The 15,158-nt window shown below is 42.7% G+C and overlaps 1 pseudogene; it reads left to right on the top strand.

The window, feature by feature from the left end:
* Positions 1-454: 454 nt before the first annotated feature.
* LOC126282531 (5S ribosomal RNA) lies at positions 455-573 on the top strand (annotated as a pseudogene).
* Positions 574-15,158: the final 14,585 nt, after the last annotated feature.

Genomic DNA, 15,158 nt, shown 5'->3' with positions numbered 1-15,158 from the left:
AACGCTAACCCACGAAAAGAAAAACCATACCATATAACACCACCTTCACCATACTTAACTGTTGGCGCTGCATATGATGGCCGAAACGTTCTCCAGGTATTCGACAAACCAAAACTTGTTTATCGGATTGCCACAGGGTATGGCGTGGTTCATCAGTTCAGAACACTCGTCTCCAATCATCCATTGTCTAGTGGCTTAGCTCTTTACACCACCTCAAGCTTCGCTTAGCACTGACTACAAAAATGTGTGGTTTATGAGGAGCTGCTCGACCACTGTACCCCATCTTTTTTAACTATCTATGCACAGCCGTTGTTATGACTGGACAGGTGGCAGCACTTTGGAATTCAGGGTGACCCTTCCAGCTGATTTTTTACAAACGCGCTCCGCAATGCTCAACGGTCCCTGATCGTCAATACATCAAGTGTGTCTGGCCTTGCTTTAGCTGTTCCTTCACGCCAACGGCCTTGCCGCAGTGGTAACACCGGTTCCCGTCAGATCACCGAAGTTAAGCGCTGTCGGGTTGGGTTAGCACTCGTGGTGGGTGACCACCTGGTCCGCCGAGCGCTGTTGGCAAGCGGGGTGCACTGAGCCCTGGTGAGGCAAACTGAGGAGCTACTTGACTGAGAAGTAGCGGCTCCGGTCTCGCAAATTGACCTACGGCTGGGAGAGCGGTGTGCTGACCTCATGCCACTCCATATCCGCATCCGGTGACGCCAGTGGGTGAGGATGACACGGCGGCCGGTCGGTTCCGTTAGGTCCGCCACGGCCTGTGGGCGGAGTTAACGTTTACGTTGTTCCTTCACGTTTCCAATCGCAGTCACATCACCAACAGTGTGTGTTGGGCAGTTTTAGAAGGGTTGAAATGTCTCTGATGGATTTGTTACTTAGGTGACATTCAATGACTAGTCTACTTTCGAAGTCAGTGAGCTCTCCTGACCGAGCCATTGTGCTGTTATTGCTTCTCTACTGGCGACACTATACGCCCCGCCTTCTTATGTGCGGGCGTGACTGCCCCTCTTGACATCTAGTAGTCAATTCCGTATTACACAGTGGTATATGGTATTTTTAATGAGATAGTGTAAATGCAAGAGTCGATCCGGCGAGGTACAGCAGAAACGCAGTAGAAATCTGAGGGTGGATGCCTTGATCATTCAGCTTTCCGTGAGTGGTCTTTTGGTTTCATGGACGACCTGTGTCTTTCTTGCGTAAGAACTGTTCTCAACTGATCGGTCATACATTATTGAACGGTGACATAATCCAACATACTCACTGGCCTGATGCGGTCCTACTTTTTTATTGCGACTACGTTATAATTAAAAGTTAAGGACTTCTATTTTCCATAATTATGAACTTATTTGCACTCCACGGTGCTTCCATGAAATCAATTTTGCCCGTCGTCGTTGGCAAGTGCTTCTGTTTTTGCAATAACTGATAAGAAGTTTTAATCAGTCGCATTAGTTTGTATCGCCGGTTCTTGAGAAACTTCTCATTTGAATATCTCAGCATACAAGAAAGGCACGTTTCAAGTAGGACATTTTAAAAGCAAGCAGGGAATATCCCCCCCATCATTCAACATATGCGTATATAGTTCCATAAAATGCGTATATATCTAGCAAGAAAGGAAACTAGAGAAAAATTTGGAAAATAAATAAAAATTCGTAAGAAAGGAATAAAAATTCTAAGTTTGCCGATGATGCACTAATTCTGTCTGAGATGGCAAAGGACTTGGACCAGACGCTAAGTGGAATGGCATGTGGCTTGGAAAGAAGTTATAACGCAGTCATCAAAAAAAGTAAAATACGAATAAAATATAGTCGAATTAAAACAGACTATCATAAGATAATTAAATGGGGAAATTTGCGACTGAACCATCACGATTTTACACAAATTCATTTTGTGTTCTTTAAATGGCGAAAAACTGCGTACAATTGATTCATGTTTATTATTTGACAATTATTACACTACTGGCAATTAAAATTGCTACACCAAGAAGAAATGCAGATGATAAACGGGTATTCATTGGACAAATATATTATACTAGAACTGACATGTGATTACATTTTCACGCAATTTGGTGCATAGATCCTGAGAAATCAGAACCCAGAATAACCACCTCTGGCCTGAGCATTGAGTCAAACAGAGCATGGATGGCGTGTACAGGTACAGCTGCCAAGCAGCTTCAACACGATACCACAGTTCATCAAGAGTAGTGACTGGCGTATTGTGACGAGCCAGTTGCTCGGCCACCATTGACCAGACGTTTTCATTTGGTGACAGATCTGGAGAATGTGCTAGCCAGGGCAGCAGTCGAACATTTTCTGTATCCAGAAAGGCCCGTACAGGACCTGCAACATGAGGTCGTGCAGTATCCTGCTGAACTGTAGGGTTTCGCAGGGATCGAATGAAGGGTAGAGCTGTGCGACTGGTCCCGGCGGAGGTTCGAGTCCTCCCTCGGGCATGGGTGTGTGTGTTTGTCCTTAGGATGATTGAGGCTAAGTAGTGTGTAAGATTAGGGACTGATGACCTTAGCAGTTAAGTCCCATAAGGTTTCACACATATTTGAACATTTTTGGGAGGGTAGAGCCACGGATCGTAACACATCTGAAATGTAACGCCCACTGTTCAAAGTGCCTTCAATGCGAAGAAGAGGTGACCGAGATGTGTAACCAATGGCACCCCATACCATCACGCCGGTTGCTTCGCCAGCATGGCGATGACGAATACACGCTTCCAATGTGCGTTCAGCGCGGTGTCGCCAAACACTTCGACCAGCATGATGCTGTAAACAGAACTTGGATTCATACGAAAAAATGACGTTTCGTCATTCGTGCTCCCACGTTCGTCGTTGAATACACCATCGCAGACGCTCCTGTGTGTGATGCAGCGTCAAGGGTAACCGCAGCCATGGTCTCCGAGGTGATAGTCCATGCTGCTGCAAACGTCGTCGAACTGTTCGCGCAGGGGGTTGTTGTCTTGCAAACGTTCCCACCTGTTGACTCAGGGATCGAGACGTGACTGCACGACCCGTTACAGCCATGCGGATGACATGGCTGTCATCTCGACTGCTAGTGATACGAGGCCGTTGGGATCGAACACGGCGTTCTGTATTACCCTCCTGAACCCACCGATTCCGTATTCTGCTAGCAGTCATTGGATCTCGACCAACGCGAGCAGCAATGTCGCGATACGATAAACCGCAATCGCGATAGGCCACAATCTGACCTTTATCAAAGTCGGAAACGCGATGGCACGTATTTCTCCTCCTTACATGAGGCATCACAACAACGTTTCACCAGGTAACGCCGGTCAACTGCTGTTTGTGCATGAGAAATCGGTTGGAAACTTTCCCCTTGTCAGCACGTTGTAGGTGTCGCCACCGGCGCCAACCTTGTGTGAATGCTCTGCTAAGCTAATCATTTGCATATCACAGAATCTTCTTCCTGTCGGTTAAATTTCGCGGCTGTAGCAAGTCATCTTCGTGGTGTAGCAGTTTTAATGGCCAGCAGTGTATAAAACTGATATTTTGTGACCTATTGGTCTTATAATTGTTTGTTGCCTATGTTATTATCGTTTAAATGTACCAAGTGTGCCCAAAACTTCTATACTGAATAACGAAAGCTGTTGTACTCTGTCATCGGCCGCTGCGTGCAAAATTGGACGCTGTAGGTGTCTAATGCTCAGCTGTTGCGCGTGACCTATGCTGTAGCACCGCTCGTAATTTTTAGCCTTAGCAAAGGTTATCGGTGAACACAAAAGATTCGCCCTACCATTCCCTGTAGTATATGCACTGCATTTATTTGGGCAGCTAACCTTTCCTTTTTAATTGAACCGTGTGCGTACTAAATTGATTGTTCTTATGAAATTAATGTGATCAGCTATCAATTCCGAAGTAACTCATTTACGCAGGGACTTGACTATAAAAATAAAGAACAATGCCTTAATCATAGGACTGCCTACCTTTAGTATCGTTTCGACACTGTGACTACATCCTTCCGTTGAACAGCTTAAGTTACGGGTGCAGGAAAAGACTGTGACTTACCTTCTTATTAAACCCTCTGACAGAAATGTTATGTCTAGATTCTCCCTGTCACCAAACCGTGAAGGAGTTGATTTTATTTTAATTAATTCTGAAATTTACTGTGGATTTAAAAGCGAAGTTGCTAGCTGTGCTTTCTACTCAAAACTCTAAGTTGCTAGCAAGCCAAACTGATTGTAATGTCATTTTCTGGCAGCTATCTTTAAACTGTTTTACTTAATTGTTATTGAAAATTATTAACTTCATTATGAAATTTCAGTTAGCAAAATTTATGTTAGCAAATGGAACGGCAAAGGTGACCAATACACGATACTTAAATTGTGGTTTAAATGAACTGCTTTGTTAACACTGTGTTCTGAAGTACTATAGTCTTTGAAAATATTTTCTGGGTTCTAAATATCGTAGTCCTCACACACGTTATTGTCTGTAATAAATGACAAATGACTGAAACTGGAATAGTAATGGAATAATCAAATAAAAGTCCGATTGCTGTTGCAAATAAACTATAATACTCAAATTAAATGTTTTTTCACTGTGACTTATTGTGGCTGATTGTAATTAACAAAAGTACTTTACTGAGCAAATTTAAAGCCTTATCTTATCGTAGTTTGTGTGGATGGAAACGTAATTGTAGTTGCGTCATCGAAGCAGTGGTGGACGATGATCTCACTCAACTTCTTCACATCTCTGATAAGTTAAGACACTCGAAGCAACCTGAAGCGTCCCAGAGCCATTCTTTCAGTGGCAGCCAACGCTCAAGAAATTTCAGTGTCACGAGTTCGGAAATTCATGCATCAATGATTTGGCGACTGCAGACATGACTTAACAGCATGTAAGGGAAAAGCCAAACTACTTTGATGAAGATTTGGCGTGCTTCATAATAATTTTACATCGGTGGCTATCCAGTATGGGTCTACACCGTTGAATGTCTCCCATTGTCCCTTCCCTCCGTCGTGGTTGCGTACGGTACCACCGACCGAGTCAAGTCAATCGTTCAGTCCGATTTCTACATTTTCGCGGTATTAGTTTTTCCCTTAATTAAAGCTCAGTTCAATCCTCAGAGTAGAGCATAAGTAAACGTTTCTCTGTTTTCATCCTTTAGAAAGTTATACGCATAGAGAAAGTAATACATTTTACAAGTTTCCAAAGATACCTCTATTGCCAATCTTCACGCTTGTTTCAAGATTAATCGATCGTTATTTGCATAGGAGGCGGTAAAAAAGGTTATTGCTTATGTGCATCGTATAGTTGTTGCATTACAAACTGAAACCCTAAAAGCAGTAAACAAGTTTTGTTATCTGGCCACCAAAATAAATGACGATGTACGAACTAAATATGATATAAAATGCAGACCGCAAATTTCAAGAAAATCTTTCTCGACTGAGAGAAATATATTGACATCAAACATAAGTGTTAGAAAGTACACTGAAAATGCGTACAGCTTGGTTATACGTGGAAGTGAAACGTGAATGATAAGTAGTGCAGACACAAGGAGAAGAGAAGCTTTTGAAATGTCATGTTACAGAAGAGTTCTGGAGATTAGATGAGTATATTGCATAGCTAATGAAAAGGTACTGAATCGAATAAAGAAGCAAATAACTTTGCAGCAGAACTTCACAAGAGAAGGGATATGTTGATAGAATACATAACAGGTATCAATAAATGGTTAATTTGGCAAAGGAGCGATGTGTAGAGGGCGAAAATAGTGGAGTAAGGCCAGGGCTTGAATAGAGTAAGTACGCTTAGCTGGGTTTAGATAGTAGTAGTCATGTAAAGACCTGCCCAGATAGCAGAGAGCCTTAAAGCGAATGCCAAGGCGCACGCTCTGACGACTCAACGAGGCGAGCCGTTCCCGGATCGAATAATCCGCCTCGCAAAATAACGAAAATACCTGAGAGTCGGCTAGCGTAGATGCGGTTTTTAGGCGGTCTCCCACTTCCAGCTACGTACGCCTGAGATACGTGCTATGTGAACACTTCGAAAACTTTCTCAGCCCTCTACACTAACAACACAATTAATGGGTCACTTTTTTGAAGCCACTTAATTGTTTCTCATCGGGAAGCAGAAGCCTACAACCATCCTCCGTAATGGCGAAAAGCATGGCTCCCCGCTACGTCTTCCTCGAGATCGGCGACTCTTCCAACAGCAAGATAGTGACACATGCGAAGAAAAGGCCGGAGCTCGGAAGTTCATGTGAAATGTAAGGTGGGTCAGTGATGTCACATTGGCACCAAATTTGACCACAATTCTGCCCAAGGCCACGGTGGATGTGTCACGCGATGAGAAAATCGTCACGCCTACTCTTACCCACATCTCGCCCCTTCCTTAGACGCCTCTGCGATGGAGGTCAACCGTGACTCCCAGCTTTGACACCAGAGGGTTTCTTACGAATGGCCGAGGAAAACATTTCAGACACGTTGGCGTTCAGAATCGACACGAAACCATCCCATCCCTTGGGACGTTGATTTCCACACCTTTCGCAGTCGAAAACGACAGTTCGAAGTGCGAGGTCCCACAGGAGGAGGTTCTCGACAATGTTCAACACTGCTGACACGCCACGGACGATTCAGCCGTTCTCTAGCAATGATATGCGGGTTGCATCCCCACTGAACGTGGTCTGACCCCCTTTAGTGTAGCGCGACCGCAATTTTTGCTTTGGCATGTATGGTGCCACTAGGGGCCCTTCTAAACCATTCGACAAAATTTGAACCTAATCAGAAGCAGCAAAGGGTAAAACCATTAACAGTGACGTTTACTGTGAGAAACTCTTTAACCTGAGAGTCCATCAAAATCAAACAGCCTCAGTTACTCACGGGGGGCGTGATTGTGCCCCACGACAACGCACGTCCCACACACCTCCCCAGCTTCACGTAAAATGTAATGGCCATGTTCAAGAAGTGGGATCAGATTGAACATCCAACCTACAGCCCGGACATGTCGCTCTGCTTCTGCCATGTATTTTGTCCGCTAACGGCCACATAAATTCTGGGAACAGGGTAACTTTCGGCTCGAGATATGGTAGGATTGCTGAGCTCGGGCTTCTGGTGATTGCTTTTGAATAGACTTCAGCTATACCCACACTGTTGTTTCGCACAACTTCCTCTGAACAACCCTCAGATTACACTACTGGCCATTTAAATTGCTACACCACGAAGATGACTTGCTACAGTCGCAAAATTTAATCGACAGGAAGAAGATTCTGTGATATGCAAATGATTAGCTTTTCAGAGCATTCACACAAGGTTGACGCTGTTGGCGACACCTACAACGTACTGACATCAGGAAAGTTTCCAACCGATTTCTCATACACAAACAGCAGTTGACCGGCGTTGCCTGGTGAAACGTTGTTGTGATGCCTCGTATAAGGAGAAGAAATGCGCACTATCATGTTTCCGACTTTGATAAAGGTCAGATTGTAGCCTATCGCGATTGCGGTTTATCGTATCGCGACATTGCTGCTCCCGTTGATCGAGATCCAATGACTGCTAGCAGAATATGGAATCGGTGGGTTCAGGACGGTAATACGGAACGCCGTGCTTGATCCTAACTGCATCGTATTACTAGCAGTCGAGATGACAGGCATCTTATCCGTATGGCTGTAACGGATCGTGCAGCCAAGTCTCGATTCCAGAGTCAACAGATGGGGACATTTGCAAGACAACAACCATCTGCACGAACAGTTCGACGACGTATCCAGCAGCATGGACTATCAGCTGGGAGACCATGGTTGCGGATACCCTCGACGCTGCATCACAGACAGGAGTGCCTGCGATGCTGCACTCAACGACGAACCTGGGTGCACGAATGGCAAAAGTCATTTTTTCGGATGAATCCAGATTCTGTTTACAGCATCATGATGGTCGCATCCGTGTTTGGCGACATCGCGGTGAACGCACATTGGAAGCGTGTATTCATCATCGCCATACTGGCGTATCATCCGGCGTGATGCTATGGGGTGGCATTGGTTACACGTCTGGTCACCTCTTGTTCGCATTGACGGCACTTTGAACGGTGGACGTTACATTTCAGACGTGTTACGACCCGTGGCTCTATCCTTCATTCGATCCCTGCCAAACCCTACATTTTAGCAGGATAATCCAGGACAGCATGTTGCAGGTCATGTACGGGCCTTTCTGGATAGAGAAAATGTTCGACTGCTGCCCTGGCTAGCACATTCTCCAGATCTCTCACCAATTGAAAACGTCTGGTTAATGGTGGCCGAGCAACTGGTTCGTCACAATACGCCAGTCACTACTGTTGATGAACTGTGGTATCGTGTTGAAGCTGCACGGGCAGCTGTACCTGTACACGCCATCCAAGCTATGTGTGACTCAATGCCGGTGCGTATCAAAGCCATTATTACGGCCAGAGGTGGTTGTTCTGGGTACTGATTTCTCAGGATCTATGCACCCAAATTGCATGAAAATGTTATCAAATGTCTGTTCTAGTGTAATACATTTGTCCAATGAATGCCCGTTTATCATCTGCATTTCTCCTTGGTGTAGCAGTTATAATGGCCAGTAGTGTATTAACAATATTACGAAAAGAATAGTTTGCTATTCGCCATATAGTGCAGACGTTGAGTAGCAGACAAACACAACAAAAAGACTGCTAAACAGGTGAGCTTTCGGTGAAACGGCCTTCTGCTAAGGTATGCAACACACAGACGTTCATGCAAGCACAAATCATTACTTGTTCACAATTTCGACGTAGTAATGAGGCCTATGTAAATAAGTCTTGTAAAACTGTCTAATAAACTTCAGCGTGTGTACATTTACTCCTCTATGAGAAACTCGGTGTTAATTTTTAAACGAAAGTATGTTTCCGATTTTGACGAAGGCAAAATCCCCAAAATGCCAATGGAACTCGGTGTTAATTTTTAAACGAAGTTTCTGATTTTGACAAACGCAGAATCTCCAAGATTGGCGATCTTTTACAGAAGCTCGAACTTTAGTGCGGACTTCAATACGAGATGCTTATAACAGTTTCCACAATGAAACTTTGTCTCGAAACTTGGTAGAAAATCCAAAGAGATTCTGATCGTATGTAAAGTATGTTAGCGACAAAAAAACAATCAATGCTTTCTCTGCGCGATAGTTATGGAGATACTATCGAAGACAGTGCTGCCAAAGCATACTAAAAACAACCTTCCGAAATGCCTTCACAAAAGAAGACCAAGTAAATATTCCAGAATTCAAATCAAGAATAGCTGCCAACATGAGTGGCCTAGAGTAAATATCATCGGAGTAGTGAAGCAACTTAAATCACTTAATAAAAGCAAGTCTTTTGGTCCAGAATATATACCAATTAGGTTCTTTCAGAGTATGCTGGTGCATTAGCTCCATACTTGACAATCGTATACAATCGTTCTCTCGACGAAAGATCCGTACACAAAGAGTGGAAAGTTGCACAGGTCACACCTATATTCAGCAAAGGTAGTAGGAGTAATCCAGTTAATTGCAGGCCCATATCTTTGACGTCCATATGCAGCAGGATTCTGGAACATATATTGTGTTCGAACATAATGAATTACCTCGAAGAAAACGGTCTCTTGACACACAGTCGACATGGGTTTAGAAAACATCGTTCTTGTGAAACACAACTAGCTCTTTATTCGCATGAAATGTTGAGTGCTATTGACAACGGATTTCAGATCGATTCCGCATTTCTGGATTTCCACAAGGCTTTTAACACTGTACCATACAAGCGGCTTCTAGTGAAATTGTGTGCTTATGGAATATCGTCTCAGTTATGTGACTAGATTTGTGACTTCCTCTAAGAGGGGTCATAGTTCGCAGTAATTGACGGAAAGTAATCGAGTAAAACAGAAGTGATTTCTGACGTTCCCCAAGGAAGTGTTATAGGCCCTTTGCTGTTCCTTATCTATACAAACGATCTGAGAGGCAATCTGGGCAGCCGTCGTAGGTTGTTTGCAGATGACGCTGTCGTTTATCGACGAATAAACTTATCCGAAGATAAAAACAAACGGCGAAACAATTTAGAAACGATATCTGAACTGTACGAAAATTGGCAGTTGACACTAAATAACGAAAAGTGTGAGGTCTTCCACATGAGTACTGAAAGGAATCCGTTAAACTTCGGTTACACGATAAATCAGTCAAATACAAAGACGGTAAATTCAACTAAATACCCAGGAATTACAATTACGAACAATTCAAATTGGAAGGAACACACATAAAATGTTGTGGGGCAGGCTAAGAGAGATCTTCTAAGAAACTGCCTACACTACACTTGTCCGTCCTCTTTTAGAGTACTGCTGCGTGGTGTGGGATTCTTACGAGATAGGACTGACGGAGTACATCGAAAAAGTTCAAAGAAGGGCATCACGTTTTGTATTATCGCGAAATATGGGAGAGAGTGTCACAGAAATGATACAGTATTTGGGCTGGACAGCATTAAAAGAAGGCCTTTTTTGTTGCGATGGAATCTTCTCACGAAATTCCAATCACCAACTTTCTCCTCCGAATGCGAAAATATTTTGTTGCCACCGACCAACAAAGGGAGAAACGATCACCACGATAAAACAAGGGAAATCAGACTCGTACGGAAAGATATAGGTGTTCGTTCTTTTCGCGCGCTATACGAGATTGGAATAATAGAGAATTGTGAAGGTGGTTCGATGAACCCTCTGCCAGGCACTTAAATATGATTTGACAGTATCCATGCAGATGTAAATGTAGACTTGTTCTCCTTCCTTGAGGGCCATATCACTTAGGATCTGTGGAAGGACCGTTAGCCTACCTCTTTTTTGGATGTAAGTGCTTTTTGTTCCTATAACATCGTCTAGATCCTTGTTATTAACTATGTAAAGTAGCTTTCATTACTCAAACAAAACCGCCACGAATTTTTTTCTATTATGCAGTCACCATCCACGTATCACCTCTCCTGATATGGGAGGCTATTACGTAATCATTCACGAAAGACTGATTCAAACGAACAAAATACGGAATAGAGTTGTCACATTATAATTGTCTACCATTACGAAATACGCGTGAGAAACAGCCAAGGCCAAACGCATGATGGCCATTTTTCTTGATGTGACGAGATATCTGATTTCTGTCAAATGGGAACGTAGAAATGTAATCTGCTACTGTTCAGATTAGGTACTTTCAAACAAATGGCACCTACAGCATCATGTCGTGATGGAGTTTAAAGATAATGTGCTACGACAGAAATATCTATGGAATGATGCGACTGCTTTTTCCTAATTGCGTTTATATCATCTTCGAAAATAAATCGTAGTTACAAGGTTTAATATGAGGCAAGTGTTATAGTTCTCAGCGATTCACATTACGTTCCTCACGTTCCGTTGTCCTCCGGGAATGATGGAAGTAATTTTCAGTGTCAGATGTCGTCACTTTTACCCAACAACAGACGCTATGTGGTGCGCCACGTTTGTGGATAGTAAGTATCACGTTCGGCTATCTCCTGTTGACCTGCTACAGGAAGATGGCCTTCCCTATCGCTCTGTTTACTTGGTGTAGTTATACAAGGACTACTTGCTTCTTGACAAGTTTCATAATTCTAGATCAACTGTAAGTACCCTATAGATTCTGACAAGTGAGTTTGCGAGTATCAAAATAAGTGGCACTGACTTTGAAGCTTAAATATTTTACTCCGCCAAGATGCCGTAGACTTTGGTATGTGACATAAATTTCGACTTGATACGTCTAACTGATCCTGAGAAAAACGGGTCTTAACGGCGGACGGACAGATAGACAGACGGACGACGAAGGGTTCCTTGTTGTACCGATTCTTGTGCTGAGCTCTAAACGCGAATGATTTCATTCGTTGTGGAATAGGCTGCTACGATAGGCCCATACAGTCTTACAGCTTCCTTTTCTTTCTCATATTTGTGAGTACAACACATGGGTTTCAGTGGCTGACCAACATAGACAATGTATTCTACGCAACATCGTTAAGCTTTTTTGGTGTGAAGCCATTTTTTCAGAAATGACGGTAGCGGAAAATGTTTGTCAATTAGGTCTGTGATAGATGAAAACCGTACTGCGTTCTTACTTCCGTTAATGTGTTTCTGTGATGTTTGTAAATAATTAAACCGTGTTAGTGAATAAGAAGTAGGTAAAATGATTTCGCAATAGCAGTCTTAGTAATAGAAGTTCTAGTCATTCCTGGATCACTTGTATAAGGATACTGAACCTCTCGTTGCATTATAGTTTAAGATAAAAAACAATAATTCTTGTACTCTCATTGCATTATAGTTTAAGATCAAAAACAATAATTCTTTTATGAATATTATGAGAAGAAAAGTTACTACTAACCATTAGCGGAGATGGTGAGTCGCAGATAGGCACAACAAAAAGACTCTCACAATTAAAGCTTTCGGCCATGGGTCTTCGTCAACAATAGACACACACACACACACACACACACACACACACACACACACACACACACACACGCACGCACGCACGCAAACGCAACTCACACACATAACTGCAGTCTCAGGAAACTGAAACCACAACATACCAACTGGTTGCAGTTGTGCGTGTGAGTTGTGTGTTTATTGTTGATAAAGAGTCTTTTTGTTGTGCCTATCTGCGACTCCATTAGAACTACCAATAGCCTTGGGAGAGCCAACCTAACAAAACTCTACCATCTGGTGAGCAAGATGTATGAGACAGGTGAAATACCCCCAGACTTCAAGAAGAATATAGTAATTCTAATTCCAAAGAAGGCAAGTGATGACAAGTATGAAAATTATCGAACTATCAGTTTAATAAGTCACGGCTGCAAAATGCTAACACAAATTCTCTACAGAAACCGACCTCGAGGAAGATCAGTTTGGGCCCCTTAGAAATGTTGGAACACGTGAGGCAATACTGCCCCTACGAATTACCTTAGAAGATAGATTAAGGAAAGGCAAACCTACGTTTCTATCATTTGTAGACTTAGAGAAAACTTTAGACAATGTTGACTCTTTCAAATTCTGAAGGTGGCAGGGGTCAAATACTGGGGGCGACATGCTATTTACATTTTGTACAGAAACCAGATGGAAGGTATAAGAGTCGAGGGACATGAAAGAGAACCAGTGGTTGGGAAGGGAATGAGACAGGGTTGTAGCCTATTCTCGATGTTATTCAATATTGAACAAGCAGTAAACGAAACAGAAGAAAAATTTGGAGTAGGAATTGAAATCCACGGAGAAAAAAGAAAAACTTTGATGTTTGCCGATGACACTCTAATTCTGTTGGAGACAGCAAAGGACATGGAAGACCAGTTAAACGGAATAGACAGTGTCTTGAAAGGAGGGTATAAGAGGAAAAATCAACAAAAGCAAATCGAGGTTAATGGAATGTAGTCAAATTAAATGAGGTGATGCTGAGGGAATTAGATTAGGAGATGAGACACTTAAAGTAGTAAATGAGATTTGATATTTGGGAAGCAAAATAACTGATGATGGCCGGAGAGGATATAAAATGCAGCCTGGCAATGGCAAGGATATCGTTTCTGAAGAAAAGAAATTTGTTAGCATCGAGTACAGATTTAAATGTCAGAAAGTCTTTTCTGAAAGTACTTGTGTAGAGTGTAGTCATGTATGGAAGTGAAACATGAACGATACACAGTTTAGACAAAAAGAGAATAGAAGCTTTCGAAATGCGGTGCTACAGAGTAATGTTGAAAATTAGGTGGGTAGATCACATAACTAATGAGGAGGTACTGAAAAGAATTGTCGAGAAGAGAAATTTGTGGTACTACTTGACTAGCAGAAGGAATCGGTTGGTAGGACATGTTCTGGGGCATCAAGGGATCACCAATTTAGTATTGGAAGGCAGCGTGGAGGATAAAAATCGTAGAGGGAGACGAAGAGAAGAATACACTAAGCAGATTCAGAAGGATGTAGGTTGCAGTAGTTACTTGTAGATGAAGAAGCTCGCACAGGATAGAGTAGCTTGGAGAGATCATAATATTGTTACATTCCATCCTGGATTTTCCATTGTTTAATTGATGTATGAAGGTATTTACACAGTACGGGCCTAGTTTGACAATAGCGAGACAGGTAATAGGCAGTGGCCCTATAGTGAAACCATATCGGCCCCTGCCTGAAGTAATTTAGCGAAAACACGGAAAACTTAAATGAGAGTGGCTAGATGCTGATTAGAGCTTCCATCCTCCAGAATAAAAATTTTCATGAAAACAGTGCTACCTCATTTTATACATTCGTAGAGAATAATACTGTTTTGTTTAGACATTCCCACCAAGAAGTTACGTCGTAATATAAAAGGATAATGTTATACTGTTTGTTTATTTCTCAATACTAGTCACTGTACCCACTATATATACTTTACCGGCTGACCTCAAGACCACGTCTGTGATGTTTGATTTCCATTTTGGGTGTTGTTTAATCGTCGCAGAAGCAATAACTGGTGGTAATAGTGCATGTATATTAAATTCGCATTGCAGTAGGAGATTATGCATCTCCAGTTCACAAGAGAATGCAGGAGATATGTGGTGGCGCACCAATTCTGTACTGCACCGTTGTCAGAGCCACATACATTTCAAGGCATTTGTAAAACCTAACTGTATGGTGTCCACCAGGCATCAATACTGCGTCTCTATCAATTATAAAGAGGCCTACCTCGTCTTTTATCCTGCTCTAGTGACAAATGGATAAGCAGAGACTATTTTACTGCTTGATCTGTTTTCAGATTGTCACAATATCCTTCACTCCACATGTCCATCTCTCGCCATAGTACATACAACAGCAATTCACGAAAAAGTGCTATGTTCCTTGCGCTTAAACTGTGTTTTGTTCTGTTACTAAGACCCGAGTGTGACTAGTTGTCAGGGTTAGATCACTACCTAAAAAATATACAACGACTTATAAATTAGTTAATATGCGAACAGAAGACCTTAATTTTTAATTCTGGGAATTGATAAACACTCAAAATACTCAAACGGAAATGAAAAGTGTTACAACATGAACACCTTGGCTGCATGCTACTGAACTGATACTCTATTCCAGGGGCGGCCACGGTTTGCCAAACTTCACGCAAGCATGGGGTGCAGGCCGCAGGCGGTCGCGGTGCAAGGCGCTGCCTGTTCCGGCTTTGCTCGGTCTTTCCCGGAAGTACACGGA

The sequence above is a fragment of the Schistocerca gregaria genome, chromosome 7 (genome assembly GCF_023897955.1).
Source record: "Schistocerca gregaria isolate iqSchGreg1 chromosome 7, iqSchGreg1.2, whole genome shotgun sequence".
Taxonomy (NCBI): Eukaryota; Metazoa; Arthropoda; class Insecta; order Orthoptera; family Acrididae; genus Schistocerca; species Schistocerca gregaria.
Note: the sequence above shows the minus strand (reverse complement) of the source record. Positions and strands in the feature narration are given on the sequence as shown.